The sequence below is a fragment of the Vidua macroura genome, chromosome 4 (genome assembly GCF_024509145.1).
Source record: "Vidua macroura isolate BioBank_ID:100142 chromosome 4, ASM2450914v1, whole genome shotgun sequence".
In the NCBI taxonomy this organism is placed as follows: domain Eukaryota; kingdom Metazoa; phylum Chordata; class Aves; order Passeriformes; family Viduidae; genus Vidua; species Vidua macroura.
The window spans coordinates 29,776,017-29,794,950 of NC_071574.1; positions in this window are offsets into that span (position 1 = coordinate 29,776,017).

Sequence of the window (18,934 nt, forward strand, 5' to 3'; positions counted from 1 at the left end):
TATTTATTGAGCGGACTTCCTTTGTTTTGCAGCTCACTCTCCCTTAAGAGTGTGTTATTGTCTTATGATCAGACATCGTGGTTGCAATATGCACAGCATCCAGGTTTAATTGCCTTCTCCATGTCATTCCAAAGTGTGAGTCTCTTTAATCATTGTCAGGGCTGTGTTCCCTGCTGCCAGGCACTGCCAAGGCTGTATGTGGAGCACTGTGCCCAGTTTGTGTCCCCAGTGTGAGATAAATGTTGACAGGCTTCAGCCCAGTGGCTGCCACCAGACAGGAGCATGTGGCATGTAAGGAGACACCAAGGGAGATGGGCTTCTTCAGCCCAGAGGAGAAACAACAAATAGTACCCCACTCTGTGTGAGAGGCAGACAGTGAATGCAGAGCCAAACCTTCTCAGAAGTACCCAGTGAAAGGACAAGAGCCAACAGGCACTTCTGCAACACAGGGACCTCTGACAAGACAGGTGGAAACCACTGCTCCAGAACAACTGGATGGCAGTACATGGCCCAGAGCAGTGCTTGCACCTCCATCCTTGGGAACCAGTCTTGCCCAAACATCCTGTGCTGACTGTGAGTGTCCCTCACGCAAGGAGTGAGGATGGGACAGACACCTCCAGAGCACCATTCTGCACATATCTATCCACAACTGAATGATTATATTTCCCCATTTGAAACTGTTGCCCCCTGAAAGCATTGATGGCTACTGAGGCCCCTGATGCGGTCTGTGGTAGTTCACAGACTCATCTCAGTGGACCAATGTTCTCACAGGAGCAGGCAAAACCCTATAGTGCTTAAAATGAAGAGTATGTACTACAGTGAGCAAATACAGTCTGATGAAAGGCAGACAAGACATGGAGAACTCATGTATCAGCATGGCATTTAATGTAACATTTAATATCCAGCAAGATATCCTAGTCTAAGGTAAACACGTGCATCCCTTACTAATATAGAGATATATTATTCTGCATGAAGTAATTAAGCCTCTCTGCAGGCTGTGCACAAGTGAAGTGGCTCACAGACCTTTGCCCACAGTGCACAATGTGACTCTTGCACCTCTGGAGATTCCTGCCTGTCTTAGCTCCCGCTGCAGCCCAGATGGGCTCCTGCTGGGTACCACTGCTCCCCACAACATGCTCATCTGCCATCTGCACTGCAGACTTAAGTAAGTTTGGCTGGTTTGTTTCACTGCTCACTCTGAATGAAGTGAATTCTACATGAATGAAGATCATATCAGGGATCCTGTCAACCCATCAGCTGCTATCAAGAGACCACTCTTTTTCCACTTGTAAAGGAGGTGTATGTAAAATGTGCCACTCCCTGTCACAGGACCTTGTGGATACTAAAAACTGATGTGAGTTCAAAAAGGGACTATATATATTCACAGAATCAAAATGCCACTGTTGCCTGCAAAGACACTCCCACCTTTTCAGGAAATCCTTGATCTGCAAATCAGCTTGGCTGGGAAAGTACTCACAAGAGAAATCACTACAGGCTTGCCCAGCATTTATTTTCCTTAGGTGTCTGCCATACCTCTCTCCCAAATAGGGTGAGGGGAGAGATGGACAACACTTGAGCTTAAGGTTTTACAAAAAAGCTTACTCAGTGTCACAGGTGTATTGGAATTTCTCCCTAGAAATCTCCACAGAAGGCAAAATTCTATGGGAAGAGAGGGTCAGATGCAGAGCAGAGCAAGACAGCCCAGCTCCTCCCTACCTGAGGGCTCCTGTGTAGAATCACAGAATAGTTGAGGTTGGAAAAGATCTTCAAGATTGTCAAGTCCAATCCTTAAGCCAGCAGTGCCAAATCCAGCACTACACCATGTTCCTAAGCACCACATCTACATGTCTTTTAATATTCTCTAGATGTTAAGGCAGGTGAAAGCCATAGTCTCTGATTTTGGTGGTGAGACAATCACAAACTAGACCATTTGGTGTTAAAAGTACCAAGGCTTCTAGGGAGCTAATAAATTAACAGCACCATTCTGGTATGTCTGGCCATAAGCTGAACTGGCAGTTTTTCAGCGAATCCTTGGGGTTTCCAAATAACTTGAAATCACCTGTGGATACAAGTAGTGACAGCCATCCTGATGCTTCCCCACCTGCATGCTTCAGTTGGGGAACCCAGGAAGCTCTGGTAACTCCAACCATCCTGTAACGGGAGAGCTGGAACTAACAGCAAAGGCACTGGTGAGCAGCACTGGCATAAAACTCAAAGGTGCCTGCCCTGTGGCAGGTGAAATGAGTCTCTGCTTGATAAGACACAGGGCCATGAGAAGTAACAGCCTAAGAGTCTGTGATTTCTGTGATTCTTTGAGCAAAAAAAAAACAAATTATCATCTAAAAGCTGCCCTTTTGTCAACACTAGCACCCCAACTTCTGTGCAGCTGGCTCAGCGCCTGGACAGGGAAGGGCCCAGATGTGGCTAGTAGTATTTGAGCTTGAGGGCTCACGTGTCTAGAAAAAGCCTGATAAGAGCCAGGAATGCAAGTGGTCCTGAAATAGGAATAAGGGCAGCTGGGGAAAGCCTCATATGGATACATGGGCTGGGGCAGTGGGGCTTGGTATGCAAGGAGATGACACCTGCCCCACACACTCAGTGTCACATTTCACTCCCAAGGAGACACATGGGGTGAGTGACATGTGCTGTGTCTCAAAGGCACTGTGGACACTGCCCTTGGCCTGCCCTACACAGAGCTGCAGGAGCAGGGGGGTCATTTTCCCCAGCAGTTCCCAGAGCTTGAGCAGGCCTCCATGGAACTTTGAGTGATGAAGAGTGGCCCTGCCTGCCCAGCCATGCACACCACACAGCCCTTTGAATTGTGTGGCATGTGCCCCACATGTCAAATGCAAAAACATTGCTGTCACTGTCATCTGAGAGGTCCCCAAGCCTGGCCACCATAGTAGAGCCCCAGTAGGTGCACAGCCCTCCCTGGCCTCCCTCTGGGATGTCCCAGGACTGTGATGAGGCACAGCCCACCCTGCTGCCCTTCCAAGTTCCCCAGCCTCAGTCTTTGCCTCTTTGGGTGAGGTTTTGGCATTTGAGCCAACCATAGCATTCTCATTGTGAGTTGCTATTTTGTTGGCCTAGTTTGGGGAGCATCACAGGGAGAGGGAAAAGATGGTTTTTCTACATTTCCGTGTCTCACAGGTCTCTGTGGTGTTGTTTATAATTGACCTGTCCACAGGCAATCTGGAATTTGGGCTGAGGCGTCTGACCCAAAGCCAGTCCAGACACTGCCATCAGAGCAAGGTGTAAATTCAGGGGAAGATCAAAGTCAGAATTCAGCTCCAAAGCATGGAGCAGTGTCTGGAGGTTCCCTCATGGTTTGTCTTTCCTATGCTGGATGGGTTTTGCTTTTACCAGAGGTTGTGACCCAGTTTCTGTTTCAGTGACCAGGTCTGACAGTGACCAAAGATCATCCAAAAGAAGCTCCTGAGCTTTCCTGAGTTTTTTTACTTGGTTGTCTGAGATATCCCAGCATAAGGTAAGGCAAACTCCTTTCTCGAGCAATCTAGAGACTGCAAGAGACAGGCATGGGCTGACATCTGGGAGCAGTGTGTTAGATAAGCCCAGCACCAAGCAACGTGACAGCCAGCCAATATGTGCCATGTGAGTATTGGAAACTATTATCTAACCTATAAGTAAACATTGTCCTTATCTTGCTCTTCCTTTCATCTTATGAAAAAGGATATTCAAACTCTCTCTAATTTTTTTTTAAGTTGTTTAATGCTTTTCAGTCTCAGCCTGGACTCAGCTTGGAGGAAAAAGCAAGTGGGTGCTCACGCTGAGCAGTTGTAGCCAAGAAAGATGGCTACAAAAACAATGCTCCATGGGCATTGTTGCCAAGTCCCCTGTGCTGGTGGTGGGTGCTCTTTGAGGTGCACAGGGCTCATGTCTGATTAGTTCAGTCTTAGCTCCAGGCTTCAAACAAACATGGTGAGCAAATGCATTCCAGAAGGTGCCTCCAGCAAGCAGCACTGTGGCTTCCTTGTCATCCCTCTGGGGACTGCAAGATTTCCTTTTCCTTGGCTGTCTAGACTTCCTGGGAGGTCTCTGCTGATCCACCTCAGGCACAAGCAGCTGTACCTTAAGCAAGTGCCTCTGTGCAGCCCTTTCCTCAGGCTCTCTATCACCGCAGAGTTTAATCTAAACCAGACTTTTCCTCTAGGCAGGCCTGGAGGATGGCAGCAGAAACCCAAATTTCCCTTCTTGCAAATGCAAGAGGAACGTGGGAGCCCCAGCTCAGCAGAGGCTGAAAGGCTGGCAAAGAGTCCAATTGAGTAAAGTGCCTGTTTCATATCCAGTGGAGATACAATGTAAACATGCCAAAAATTCTCTGCCATTAATCCTATCCACAAACTCAAATTTTTGGGAAACCAACTGCAAACAGTATCTCAGCATATAGATCTGCTCCTGGTCTGCTTTGCTTCCATTCTCTCTTCCCCATGTAGTGGTGTTCAAGACCAAAGTGAAACAAGGGCTGAATGAAGGAGTAGAAAGCTTCTCTAACTCCACAGAAGTGCAGGAAACTGAGTGTGGTCAAAAGCTGGAAAAGAAGCATTAAGGAATTTCAGACTAAATCACCTTAACTCTGTCCACTGAGCTGATGGGAGAAGTCCCTCTGTTTTGCCCAGTGGTAGGATTGAGACAGTGAAACAGGGGATCTGCAGAAGGGTCTTGAGGCTCCCCTGTGGTAGGTGGTACAAGACCCAGTGGGGCCTTTCCCTGCCTGGTTTGGAGCATCCCCTTCCCTCATGGCATGGGGAGCAGGAAGTTTGTGCTTGCTGCTGATCACATAGAGATGGTGAGCCTGTGACTGTGCTCTTTAGCAGCTCTGGCCCTATGTGACTAGTATTTCTTTCCAGAAGTTTCCAGAACTATTCTCTTGTATTCTATAATGTTCAATGGTATTGAATTGTTAGGGAGTACATTAAGCTTTCGATAAATGCCACTAATTCCAACACCCACAGAAATACCATATATTACAATGTTTTAATCCAGTCCATACTGCACGAATGAGGTATGTTATTTGCCAGTGTTTTGAAGTCAGGCAGAGTGATTGGGAAGAGCCTCTACACTTTCCAAGTTTATATCGAGGCCTCAGATGTACCAGAAGTACCAGATTTATGCTGAGCAGGGCTGCTGAAGAGTGTGGTGAGCTCTGTACCTGTGCAGCCCTGGAGCACAAAGTAAGCACAGACCCCTACCAGACATTCAGCTTCAGCTGGAGAGAGGAGCCACCAAGATCTCATGTCCTTCTTGGGTGGCTGGGGTCAGACTCCCCTCTGTGAAGATGTTTTTCCCTGGCATCCTGCTGGGATGGGGCCAGGCCTTGGCAGGTGCTTGATTGTCTCTCAGGTACTATCAGGATGAAATGTTTGTGCCTTGCTGGGCTGGTATGGCTCAGCAGCAGCTACATAACACCAAACCCCGAGTGTCTGCACTGAGACTGAGCATTGTACTTCATCCCTTCCTCCAGAGCTAGGCAGGTACACTCGAGGAAACCTCTGGCAGCTGGTTTCATGGTAGTCCTGCAAGACCAAAATCTCACTCCTGCTGTTTTACTTTTTGCTGCCAGGCTGGGGCTGCTTTAATAAGACACAGTTATTTACCATGGCCTCTGGAATGCCTGCTGAGCCTGTGCTGTGCTCTGCCCTGGAGGCTGCCTGGGTTTGGGGCTCTCACTGAGACTGGGAGGTGCTGGCAGACTCAGACAGACTGAGCTCCTGAGTGTGTAACCCCAGGGTTATCTCTGAAACACCAAAGAGCCTGGCAGGTTGTATGCAAGTGCAGCTAATAGGGGGGAAGGTTTCTCAGCCCTTGAGCTTTTCCTAATTACTTTCTGCCTCCTTTATTGCTTTTATTGTCTCCCCAAAGGCCTGGGAATGCCTTAATTGGAGATGGGGGCCCTGTTGGTGGGTGCAAGGTTAAATATGTGCTTTTTCTTCATGAATAAGGCAATTTATATCCTGGCTAGAATCACACAATCATAGAATATACTGAGTTGGAAAGCAATGACAAAGGATTATCCAGTCCATCTCCTTGCCCTGCACAGGACAGCCCCAAGAATCACACCCTGTGCCTGAGAGTGCCTTCACCCTGTGGGTGAAGAACCTTTTCCTAATATCCAATCTAAATCTCCCCTCAGATGCTGTTCCCTCAGATTCTGTCCACTGGTCACAACAGAGAAGAGATCAGTGCCAGCTCCTCCTCTACCCCGTGTGAGGAAGCTGTAGACTATGGTGAAGCATATATTAGATGAGTGGACAGCTCACACATGCTGAAAATTTGGGCTGCCTTCTCTTTATCCTGGTATATCCATACCACACAGCCTGCTCAGGACAGAGTCTCACCCCAGCCACAAGGGATGCAATGACAATCACACCCAGCATCTCCTGTATGACAGCATCCTATGTGCCATCTCAATCTCCCTCCCAACCAGCTCAGGCAGTGCTGTTTGCTCGTGGTGGTGTCACCTGCCCCTTGGTACTTCCCAAAAAGCCACAAGGCCACAGGGAACATATTTGGCTGGATCAGCACAGCTACACGCCTATGAAGCTAGAGCCCAATAGTCATAGTCCTAAGGCTCACACATCTTTGTTTCCCAGAAAAAGAATGTAGCTGGGCCATGTATTTGTGCTAGGTGCTGCAATCTGTGGCTGCCCAAAGCTCTAGTTTGCAGTAGATATATTGCTACAGCCAACCCCAGGGCTTTCCAAAGGAACTGGCAGCATCCACTCACTGCAGGAGAGCCATGCTGAAGGTCTCAAGCCTACTGTTCTCTGCAAAGCTCTTCCTTTGCTATGGCAAGAGCACATTCCAAGGGTGCTCAGGGCAAGAGAAAAGCAAGTGGTCCCCTGGAAAGCAGAGCTAGCAACTCATTGCCTTGATGCTCCATGTCTTTGTTTGATAGCACTGCAGAGATGAGGTGAGGTTCTGCCAGGAGGTCTGCTGCCTCTGCTGGGCTTGATCTTTCTGGAAGCAGGATATTTTGGAGACCCTGTGCTTGGGTCTAAATCTGGCTTATGGCTGGCTGTTGACCTGTGGGTTTAAAAGGTTTTGAGAAAGGGATTCAGACTGACTGGCCAGTATCAAACAACCCCTGCATGTAGGAAAAGGGGTTAAACCAGAGTGAGCTAGACAGAATGGAACATGGTGCCACCCTGAAATAAGAAAACTAGTGCAGTGCTTTATGTCCCAGGATTTAGTGGCACAGTCCCTGCAAGGAACAACCAAATGTTCAATGCTGACACTCCTACATTGCTCTGAAGGAAAAATGCAGAGACAGACTGCTTCCAGAAAGGTGGCTGTGCCCTGGAGGGTGGATGTCAGCACTTCCCCATGCATTTGGGCACCTCCTGGGAGACTGACAGTCTCTAAGAAAAGCCTTGAACACTTAAAAAATCAGGACCTTGGTAGCTTCTGGGCATCTCACTGGAAAAGACAGGTCAGATTACAGGAGATTTAAAAATCTTCCCTCAGGTTTTCCAGGGAGAGCTGGTGGGGCATCTTACCAACGCCACCCAAGACAAGGTAAAGTCAGAGTGAGCAGTAGTATAGGCAAAATCTTTTGCATTTATTCATTAAAAGTTGATTAAATTAAAATTCTGGCAGTTAAATGAAAGAAAGACTACATCTTGGAAATGAAAACCCTGCCCTGAGATGCGGAATTAGCCTCTAAGCAGAAAGCCCATTTGAATACTTCTTATGAGAAATTGAGGCAGTGTCAGAGTCATGGCTACAGGGCTCTCTCGTCCACTTGTTTTCCAGTCTCATCCCAGAGAGTTTGACATGGCAGTGGCAGAGTTGTCCCAGATGTTAAGCTCTGGAGACTTTAGGATTGTTTTAAATAATGTGGGCTGCTTGCTTAGCTGAACCAGTCTCTCTGCCAACACACTTGCTATGTATAACAAAAACACTCCATTTTTGGCTTCAAGCACACTTTCCATGTAATCAATGCAAAAAATTAAGTGGCCACAGTATGTCATGAAGGTAAGAAGATAATCCAAACCTCCTACCTCACCAAATCACAAAATAAGTCCCTTATTTATTTAACATTACAGGAAAGAAACAATTTAATCTACCAGCCATAAAGATAACACTCATTTAACTTGGTTGCTGCGAGCACTAGGAACTTGATACAGCAAGCTCCTCTGTGACTAGGCAATTGTTTCTATTTTTGTAGGGACTGGTATTCATGAGATTAAGCAAGATGCTCTGGATGCAGCCCCAGCTCCCTGGGTGCCTGTTTTTGGGCAGTACTGTGTTTTGGGCAGCAGCAGTGTTTTTCATGGGGCTAAAAGCCGAGTCAGTGTGAAGCTGTGTGTGGTGCAGTTTGACCTGGCAAAAAACAAAGCTGCTGTGAATCAGGAAATAAAGCAAAAATGCCTGTCCTGCATGAGACTTTTGGAATCTTTTTAGAAGGATTTATGCAGTGTTTTTCCAGGGAGGAATACAAATGCTGTCTATTTATGTTGCTCGCTCCCATCAAATTTTCATGGAGTGCTCCTCCCTTTTGCTTGAACATTGGGATTTCTCTGCTGGTTCCAAGCTCAAGGCAAACAGACACTCAACAATAAAGACTAAATGCAGCACATACCAAGCCCATCACAAAATGTCGACCCTACAGTAGCAAACAGCTCAGTTGCCTGAGCTAGTGCCCTTCTTGCTCCAACTGCTCACCTTCCTGCCATCTGCTAGGTAAGGTCCACACAGGTAGGGATGTAAGGAGTTCTCCTACACACGAAATCCTACATCTGAGATTTGCACTGGGCTTGGGCTCAGACCCAGGTTGATGAGAAGCACCTTCTTCTGGCTGAAGAATGAGGCTTGGCCACACTATGTCCCAGCAGGATGTTCCACAGGAAGCTATGCAAGTATGTGCCAGCTTCAGCAGGGATGCCCTATTTCACAGGCACCTGGCTGCTAGCTGCAGCTCTCGGGATGTCAAGGCATGGAATAACCCCTGTCCTGTCTGAGACAGGCCTTTGGAATGTCTAGGAAAGGGACAAAATGGAAATGCTGCAGTTTATCTGCAGCCAGGGTGTTCCCATGTCTCAGATGCTCTGCACAACAATGGCCTCCCCAGAGCCAAAGAGCACCAAGGATTTTTAAAGGTCTGGGATGGTTTCTACACCGTGAACAGAGTAGGTATATTCAGCCTTGAGAGGGCAGACGTGAGCAGGCAGGGAGGAACTGTCTTTCACGCAGTTAAGCTCTTGGGTGTCCTGTTTTAAGGAAGCAAGGGGAGCTGGTTTCTTTCCACAGTGCAGAACTGAGAGGAGGAAGTCTCCACTGTGGGATATTGAGGTTTGCAAGAGTTCAAAAAGGAATACCTTGAAGAAAAAGCCATCAAGGGCTATTAGATGGAGACACCATGTCTGGCTCAAGAAATGCTGATCACTGAACCTTGGGTGAGGTTTCAGAGAGAACTGCATCTTTTCCCAGTTCTCTCTTCCTTAAGCATAATTTCTTCTTCATTGTGGCTTTTTTTTTTTTTCCCCTTAATTTTGTTCAAAGCTCCTCGGGAAACAAGAAAGGGGATAATATGTGGAGCACAGGCTGTCCCAGGGTTATAAGGCTTTACTGCTTGCTGGCAGTAAGGTAAGATCACTGGTGATAGCCTGAGAGGAGGGCAGATTGGCCTGTTTTATAGCCTCCTTTGTCTCCCTGCAGCTCTCAGTACTACTCAGTCATTAAAGAAGTGACCCTGAAAAGTATTGGCTGAGGATGAGGTTTGCTTCCTTCAAGAGTGGCTTCAGCATGTGCTTCACATCACAGTGGGCTGCACTCTCACCCCAGGCTTGGAGCAATCAAAGTAGGTGAGGCTTTAATGCAAACACTGAGAGCAGGAATCAGTGGCTCCAGGGCAACATCGTGAGACAAGGGGGACATCCTGGTCCAGGACACCAATTGGGCTCCTGGGAGTGAGAGCCAAGTGCACCTAGATCCCAACCTGCACCGTGATGTTCAGGGAGGGAACATGCATGGGCGGGTTGAAGAAGCCGTGATGTACCTGCTACCTGCTCCAGCTGAGCCTCGTGTTAGTGGCCAAGTGCAGATGCAGCCTTCATTATACAGAGAATGAGGAAAAATCTGCAGGTAGGTGGAAATCAGAAAGCCAAACTCCCTTCTTAAAAAAAAGTGAAGATATCTGATCAGAGGTGGGTGGGGAGGAACTGTTCTGGGGGCACGTTAAAGCCAGGCTAGTTTTCCAAACAATGGTGAATCGGATGTTTTCTTGTGAAGTTATATGCATCTAGAAAGAGATGACAAAGACAATTATTTTTCTTGGTATGCCTTACTAAGCAGATAAAAACAGTGATGTGATGCTAACGGGAATCTGTGATGACAAAGCAATTTTGGGTTGGCTGCTTCTGGAAGAGGAAGGCCTTTCCCCATTATTTGGGTTTTTACTCTGATAGACATGAGGTCAGGCAGGGGATACAGTGAGAAAGCATCTTTACCTGGGCTCTTCACTCTTGTGTTGAAGGGATGTGTGCAGAACCAGAAACCTTGTCCAGGGTATGGACAAAGAAGAACTTGGACTTACTAAACAGAGGATGGAAAACAGAACAGGAAAGAAAAGTGCTGATTTGTTTTTTTTCCTTTTGTTTCTGAAGAGTTTTACTTTCTTTGGAATAGAGCAAGGTGTGTCCAGCTGTTTGTTTCCTTGGAAAAAGGAAAAAAAAAACTGCCAGACCCTGGTCACAAAAGTTAGAAACATATTGGTCCAAGGTGGCATCTTGCCTGAAAGTAGGACTGGCTGGAGGGGTGAACAAGAAGTGTGTGTGACACACACTTTAAAGAGTGGAGGCACTGCCGGAAAGCAGAGTGGGACACAGATATGAGCCCAGAGGAGACAGTGAAGGGTCAGCCATTGCTCACAGCAGCTGACATCATCTTCCATAATGATGAATTCAATCCCAGTCATTATAAGCAGCAGTGAATGCTGCCCTTTTTCCAGCCACAGGCTCAATCTTTGCAGGCAATCTCCCCCATCTGTGCAGGGGACACTCAGCTGCTCAGGGATGGGTTGCTCGCCTTCCCACTCTCTTGGCCATGCCCTGCAGCAGTGGGGAACAGCAGCACTTCACACTGCTCTAAATATCATGTCCAGGATACGCTGACCTCATGGACCTGCCTGGCAGGAAACACCTCAGTGAATCAGGGTATCAAAGGACTGGAAACAGTCCTTCAACATCCACGTAGGTGTGTGTGAATCTGTATAGGCACCTGCCTAAATATGCATGTGTGTATACACAGAGATGAATGTGTGTGTCACCAAGTGGCAGAGCCCTCATGTCCTCTTAGCACAGCTATCTCACAGAGCCCTGGATGTCTGCAGTCCTGGGGAGATGCTTCTGCCTTGTTGGTGCAGGCTGGCAGTGATTTTCCCTTCCTGCTCCCAGTGTAGAAGGATCAGAACCCCAGAGCCAGGCAAGGAGACTTGTCCCTCACCATCCTGTCCTCAGCTAAACCTAGGCTTGGCCTTCTTGCAGCAACCTTGTCCCAGCTCCCCAGCAAGGGTGTAGGGAAGCTTTGAGCAGGGTTTGGTGCCAAGCTATGAGGCTGAAAGTTGGGATGTGCGACAGGGCTGTTGTTAAGCTGAGCATGGGTTATGGCATCTGCAGGTGTGGAGGTCCTGAATTCCTTCTCCGTTGCCTCCAGGACTCACGGTTAACTCGCAGAGCCTGGGAGAGCAGAACAAGGCCGGATCTTCCTGCAGCCTTCTGCTGCTCCCCAGTGGCGGCGTGGAGATGCACCACAGGCGGATCCTGAAGGGTGAAGCCCGGACGGGAGACGGTGAAGGAGCTGCGGCGTCTCGAAGTGGAGACGTGATTTCTTTCTCCATCTTCCCCAGATCTCACAGTTAATTCTCAGCGGGCTAGGGAACAGTAGGGTGACAAGGATGTGGAGGAGATATAATCACAGGCCTAGAGTTTTTTTTTAAAGAAGCAAATATTTTTGGAACCTTTCAGGGCAGTAGACAGTACCTTGTGGGTTTATTTCCCCAAATCAATGAAAGCTCAAAACGGTCTCAATTTCCTTATCCTCATAATTCACTTGCTTCTTAAAAAGATCTTCCTACCCGGCTGTGTTATGAAATAAAAAGCATGAAGGCAAACACATCAAATTTCCAACCTGCCTAGGCTGTTGAAAGCAGTGTAGCTCTTGCTACTGCAGAGAACAAGAAATTGTTTCCTTAGTGTATTCATAAAATTAGTCTTCCAAATTGCCTGAATGTTGTTCCTTTCAAACCCCTTGTAATTAAGGGAAATAATACTGTGGTAAACGATGCTGTTTCTTTAAGCATCTTGCCAGGCTGTATCACAGCAGGTGCTAGTATTTCCCAGTTCTCCCCGGTGGTGCCTTAAGTTTGTAAACTTGAATTTTTCAAGGCTGTTTGGCCTTTGGGATGTGGGAGGACTTACCCACACACAGATCTCAGTGTTGGTGCTCCTCCTGCCTATGCTGAGGCTCTTGGAGGCTGGAGGTGCCACTTATGAGACCACTCTGTTGCTCATTACATGCCCCCTGAGGCAGGTGCTGCCACCACCCCTGTTTGCTTTTGCTGGGCACTGAGCTGGCCGTGAGGGTGTAGGTTGGAGGGACATTTAAGCAAAAGAAAGACAATGCTGCTAAGAGAGCAAAGTGGAAAAATAGCAAATGAAAGACAATGTCTCCAGCCATCTCCTATCCCTCTAGCAGAGCATCTGTCACCCACTTTGCAAGGCCATCCTGGGACAGAGTTACTGAGATTACTTGATATGTCAGGGAGTCTGGGCACCAGACCAGGGCACCACTCTGCAAGTCTCACGGAAGTGTTGCTATCAGTGTGGCTGTGAGCCAGACCCTGAAATAGGAGTTGTTCTTGGGGGCACAGGATTGAAAAAAGGTTTTTTTCTTACCTGGAAAAAGCTTCAGTTTTTGAAAAATAGTTTGTAATGCTCTCCATTTTTTTTTTAAGCACTTAATAAGATGATTTCCTAGGAAGAAATAGGTATTTCATGAAATCCAGTTTTCCCACTGGCAGAAATTTTAGTCAACAGATTGCAGGCAGTTTAATTTTTGAGCAGAGTCAGGCCACACAGCACAGAGGCAAGTAGAGCTGTCCTTTCTTTATGGAAACAAGATTACAGAAGCTTGGTAACTGATATGAGGCAGTGTCCCACAGAATTTTTGTTGTCTATTTTTTTAACAGCATGATGTCCCTTATCTTTAGGAAAAGAGTGCTTAAAAGTGACTGGAAAGGAACAGGAATACATCGATAACAAGAAGAGAATGTGATCAATCATACAGCAGAAAAGATACTGTAATTTTTGATGAACAATATAAAATCAATCATACTATTTAATGTGAAACTGCCTTTGAATGTTTGAAAAAAAAAAGTTCTTGCTGTACTTGGAATAGTTAAAGGTGCTAAAGGGACATGATGCTGGACTTTTTTATAGCATTTTTCATGCTCCTGTTCATGTGAGCACAGATTTGCTCCCTCTCATTTTGGTGTCAGCCTTCTCCAATCATCAAGCCTCCCTTAGATTTTGGAGGCAGAGAAGGGAGAATCTAAATGTCAATGAGAAAAGGAGACTTCCCTACTAATGCAACGGCAAAGAAAAAAACCAGAAAATATCCAGAAAAAATTCTCCCAAAGTCCAGGAAAAAAATAACCAGTACGTCATAGAGAAGAAGTCACTGTAGGTACATATAAATAAAATTATGTACAGTGGGCTATTGCCTGTACATACATATAATCTCTATGTTCTTTTGTCTATACACATGTGTTTGAAATACTCTGACTTTAAATCATGCTTCTAAAAAAATCTCCTGCATTTCAAGAGGCTGGCCACATCACGTGTCCTTTCCCTCACTTCCGCCCCAGCTCCCCAAGCAAATGCTCAGGTGCACTGGGCATTTCTACTGTACCCACTAACTTCAAGACCCTTTTTCACAGTCCTTCTGCTGCCACTTGCCCTTCCCAGCCAGCCAGTGTGAGGAGTTATTGCTTTGGTGGTGTGGGTACAATGTGGGGTGGCAGAGCTGGGGTATAGGGCAGATCGCCAGGGTTCTAACACAAATCTCAGCATTGTCCTAGAGGTGTGAGGAGGGCACGGGAGCTTTCTGGATAGTCTTGGGGTTGCCTGGATACTGCTTTGTCCTTTCTACTCTCCCCCCTGACCACTAAGAACCACTTTGCCTGGTGTTCCTGCTCATCATCCCTGGGACCTGCATACTTGTGTTTCCTGGGGAGTGCCTGAGGAAGTCAGTTGCCCAGAGCTACTGGGATGCTGCCCAGAGAGACAGTTGGGTGTGGGCAGCACACCTCAGGACAAATGTCATGCCACCGGCCTGGGGTATCTCCTTTGTGCCGGTGCACTGGGCCTCCTGACCCAGAGCTGTGCAACACCCTGATCTTTCCATCTGTCTGAGGGTGTCTCTGCCCTGAGCTTCCAGCTGACTTGGCTATGTCAGAGCCCTTCCTGGGCTAGCCCTGTGGCTGGTACCACCTCTTCCCCAGCACACGGAGAAAACATGTACATGCCAGAAGGTCTCACAGAAAGACAGTGGTGTCCGTAAGTGTGTACCCACTGCAGCAGCTTTCTAGACTCAGCTCTCATGCAGGGAGGTTAGATGGGGAGGCTGGAGAGGATGAGTGAGTGCACAGCACCCACAGGCCATGGATGTGCTTGGAGTACAGACCAGTCTTGGGGGTGGACAGAGTCTCATGCCACCACACGCAGCTGGCCGGGAGACAAGCCAATAGGGCAGCACATCGGCCGTTTCCCCTCGGTGTGTAGCGAGGCGTCCGCAAACTCCCGTGCCCCGGGGCCATCTCCGCGACTTGGGCGATTCCCCCGCTTTGCCTGATGGATGGGTCTCCTTTCTCAGACAGTGGCAGGTGCCTTATCCTGTCGCCGGCCTGTTTTCCTCCCCCGGCCGCTGCTCTCCCTCTCCTTGTTGTGCTGCAGCGGCTCTTTCACAGGGCTCAAGGTCGAGGCCGGCCGGCGGGGGGTGCGCGCAGCCCCCTGTTTTCGGGGGGTGGCCCCGCGTTCAAGGCTGCCGCTGCCTTCCCACGCCCGGCGCAGGTGCTGCGGGCCCGGTTCTCACGGCTGGCTCTCACAACAACCCCCGCCGGCGGGACGAGGCGGGGCGGGGGCCACGGGTCCCCCCGTGCCCCTCGGCTCTTGGCGGGCGGTGGGTGCCAAGAGCGACCGGCCCGGGACCGCAGCCGCCCCGCCCGAAGCCGGCGAGTGCCGTGTCCCGGCCGGGGGCTCCCCGGGGCAGCGCGGCGCAGCCCCCGCGGCGGCGGCGGCGGGGCGGGCGGGGGTCTCCGCGGGCGGCGGGCGGTACCCGCGGTGCCCAATGGCCGCCCGCGCCCGGACATAAAAGCGGCGGCCGCGGCTCCGCGCTCCCTCCGCCGGCCGGGCCCCCCCGGAGCCGCCCCTCCCCGCCGCCGCCGCCGCCATGGGCCGCCCCCCGCCGCCGCTCCGCCGGGTGCTCGTCTTCCTCAGCATCCTCCTGCCGCCGCTGCTGCCGCTGGCAGGGAACGCCGCTGGCGCCGGGACACGCCGCGCCCGTGAGCCAGGACCGAGGGGGGCGGGCCGGTGTGGGGGGGGGGAATCCCTCATCCCGAGGGGCTGCGGTGGGCGCCCGCCGCATCAGGGAAGCTTGCTCATCCCCCCGCGATGGGCAGTGGGGGTCCCCTGCCACTGAAGATGTCCCCGTTCTACTCATCTCCCGCTGGCATGTCCTTGACGCCTGTGCATACTTGTCACCCTGACAGCATGGGGACCCCTGCGTCCCGAGGGGCCCTGTACTACTGCCTAGAAGGCTTGGGGGGGTCCCTGCCTTCCCTGAGCGGGGACGAAGGGTGCAGTTCTTCTTCTAGCCCCGGAGGAGATCCAGAGGTGCCCCTGGATGCTACTGGTCCCTCCCCGCACGGGGCTATGCCGGGATGCTCAGGCGGCGAGCTGCAGCGGGGCTGTGCAGGTGGATGCCCGCTGCGGCCGCCCCGCCTGATCCCGGGCCCGGCTCCGTCTTGCCCGCAGCGGCTGCCAGCCCTTCGTGTGCAGCCTCACGCCAGGCGGCTTGCGTTTCCGGCTGCATCCCCGTTCCCTGGCTCTGCGATGGCGAGCAGCAGTGTCCTGACGGCGCGGACGAGCAGTGCGGTGAGTGGCACCCATCCAGTGTCATGGGGTGGCCTGGGGATTGTGCTGCACAGGCATCAAGGGGCCCTGGTGCTCTGGGGAGTGGTGGGGCAGGACAGGACAGAGGCACCTCAGTCTTTGCTGGCTCTGCCTGTGTAGCATCCTGCAAGGACATACATGCTTCAGCGGTCCTTGGGAATGTCTGTGGCATGAGTACACATCCTGGAACCTGTGCTCTTTGGGCACTGCCAGCACCTGTCCCGTGCCAGGATGAAGTGGACCCTTGTTGTTCTGCCATAGCAGTAGGTCCCAGTGACTGTGTGTTGTCCCTGCAGATGTTGCCTGTGGTGGAGACCCCCATGTCTGGCAGTGTGACGATGGCCGGTGTGTTTCTAGCAGCTGGCGCTGCGATGGTGCTGCTGACTGCCTGGATGGCTCCGATGAGCAGGACTGTGGTATGTACTCTCTGCTGGGGGGGCTGAGTGGGGTTGGCTGGGGATGCAGGGCAGGCTGGTGAGTGCTGCGCTGTTTCCTCAGTGTGCGGGACAAAGAAGGTTCAGTGTCCAGGCACCCACCACTGCATCCCACACTGGGAGCTGTGTGATCGGCACCAAGACTGTGAGGATGGCTGGGATGAGGAGGGGTGTCCTCAGCAGCCCTGTCTACCTGGGCAGTGGCAGTGCAGGAACAGGGTGTGCATCATGGCTGAGTGGAAGTGCAATGGGATTGACGACTGTGGTGATTCCTCTGATGAAGATGTCTGTGGTAAGCAAGAACATTGGATGCTCCTCAGTAGGGTGAGACTTGTCTGGGCCATGTGTGAATTAGGGACTGCTTTGTTCTCCTGGGCCCCAGCTTCCCTTGGGATGGTGGCAAGCTTCCCAGGAAGCTGTTGATGCTCTGAGGGGCCTCCCCATGAGTCTGGGACCCACGGTTTCCCCTGTGCCCAGGGTGTTGTTCCACCCTGCTGACATGAGCTGTGTGTGCCATAGCCCCCTGTACACCTGGTATGGTGCGGTGTGATGAGGGCAAGTGTATCCTGGAGTCCCTGATGTGCGATGACAAGGATGACTGCCTGGATGGCACAGATGAGCCCAGCACATGTGGTAAGTTACATGCAGCTGCTGGCTGCTGCCCATCTGGGTGGGGACAGGGGAAGGGGAGCCACAGAGCTGTCCTGCCTCATGTCACCCTTTGCTGTATCCCCACAGGTCGGAGCTGCTTTGTACGCAACGGGGGCTGTGCAGAGACGTGTACTGACACGCACTGGGGAGTGCAGTGCTCCTGTGGGGCTGGCTGGGTGCTGCAGGCAGATGGGCAAAGCTGTGCTGGTAAGGGGAGGTCAGGGTGCATGTGCTTCCATGACATGTAGCCTTGGCCACTGACAGCAGTGTCTCCACAGAGCCCATGCTTCTGGGGAAGCACCTGCCTCTGCCCTGCTCCTGCCTGTGTGTCACACCTGGGCCCATAAAGATTGTGTCTAGATAATGTCCCAGCAGCAGCTGGTGCATTTTGGGGCTGAGGCCCATGTTCTGGTATCTAGACAGCTTGCCTGTAGTCCCAGGGTAGCAGTGACAATGCTGTCTGGGGCAGCTCTGTGGCAGGCTGCTGACCTCACCTATCCGTGCAGATGTGGACGAGTGCTCCCTGGAGTACAGCCCCTGCAGCCAGCTGTGCACCAACACCCCAGGCACTTTCAGCTGCGCCTGTCTCCAGGGCTACACCCTGCGGCATGGCACCGCCTGCGAAGTGGCAGGTAGGGAGAGGAGGGGAGCCCAGGCTGGATGAGGGCTGGGCAGTGCCCCCGGCTAGCCGTGTCCCTGGTCAATGAGTGACTTTCCTCTCACCCTGGCAGACAATTCAACACAGATCCTGGTGGCCGTGGGGCAGGACCTGGCCGTTCTGGATGTACGGACCCAAGCCTACAGGCCCCTGCTCTCCACTGAGACCGAGCCCCGTGCGCTGGTGTATGACCTGCTCCGAGAAACCTACTACTGGCTGACAGAGGATGGAGAGCTCCGTGTTCACCACCCAGGGAAAGGCACACAGCCTCTCTATGCAGGTGAGGAGGATCAAGCGTGCTGGGTGCTGTAGCAGGGCTGAGATGGGTGCTGAGAGCTGGCCTGCCACCCCAGTACTGCTCTTCCTGTATAGAGGAAGGGGCAGCCTGAGTTTGCCACACAGCCTGGAGCAGGTGTGCCTTAAAACTGCTCTGTCTCTACAGATGCCGGAGAGGTGAACAGCATCTCTGTGGACTGGTTCACAGGGCAACTGTACTGGGCCAGCAGGCATCCTCCAGCCATCTGTGCAGGGCTGGGTGATGGCCGTGGGTACGTGACAGTGCTGGGGAAGGACATTGCACCAGAGCAGCTGACAGTACATCCAGCTGCAAGGTGAGCAGTGAATGAGCCAGGGTTGGCCCAGGCTTCTGGGATTGCAGTGCTGGTGCTGACCATGTGGTGCCTGCTGTGGGGCCATGGCAGCACTGGTATTATCCTGTGAAGTGGGTGCTGAGTGCTTGCCCCCAGGTCCCTGTACTGGGTCAACCGTGGACAGAGGGGCCGGACAGTCATTGCTGGAGCCGGCATGGATGGCTCAAACTGGCGGGAGCTCACGGTTGTGTCCATGGAGGAGCCTGTGGGGCTGAGTCTGGACCATGTGGCTGGCAGGCTATACTGGATCAGCGAGTACAAGGAGGTAGGGATGAGGGGCAGAAGGGCTCTCTCCCACCCAGGGGGATGATGAGGTGGGAGTTGGGAGGATGGCCTTGGTTCCGCTGTGTC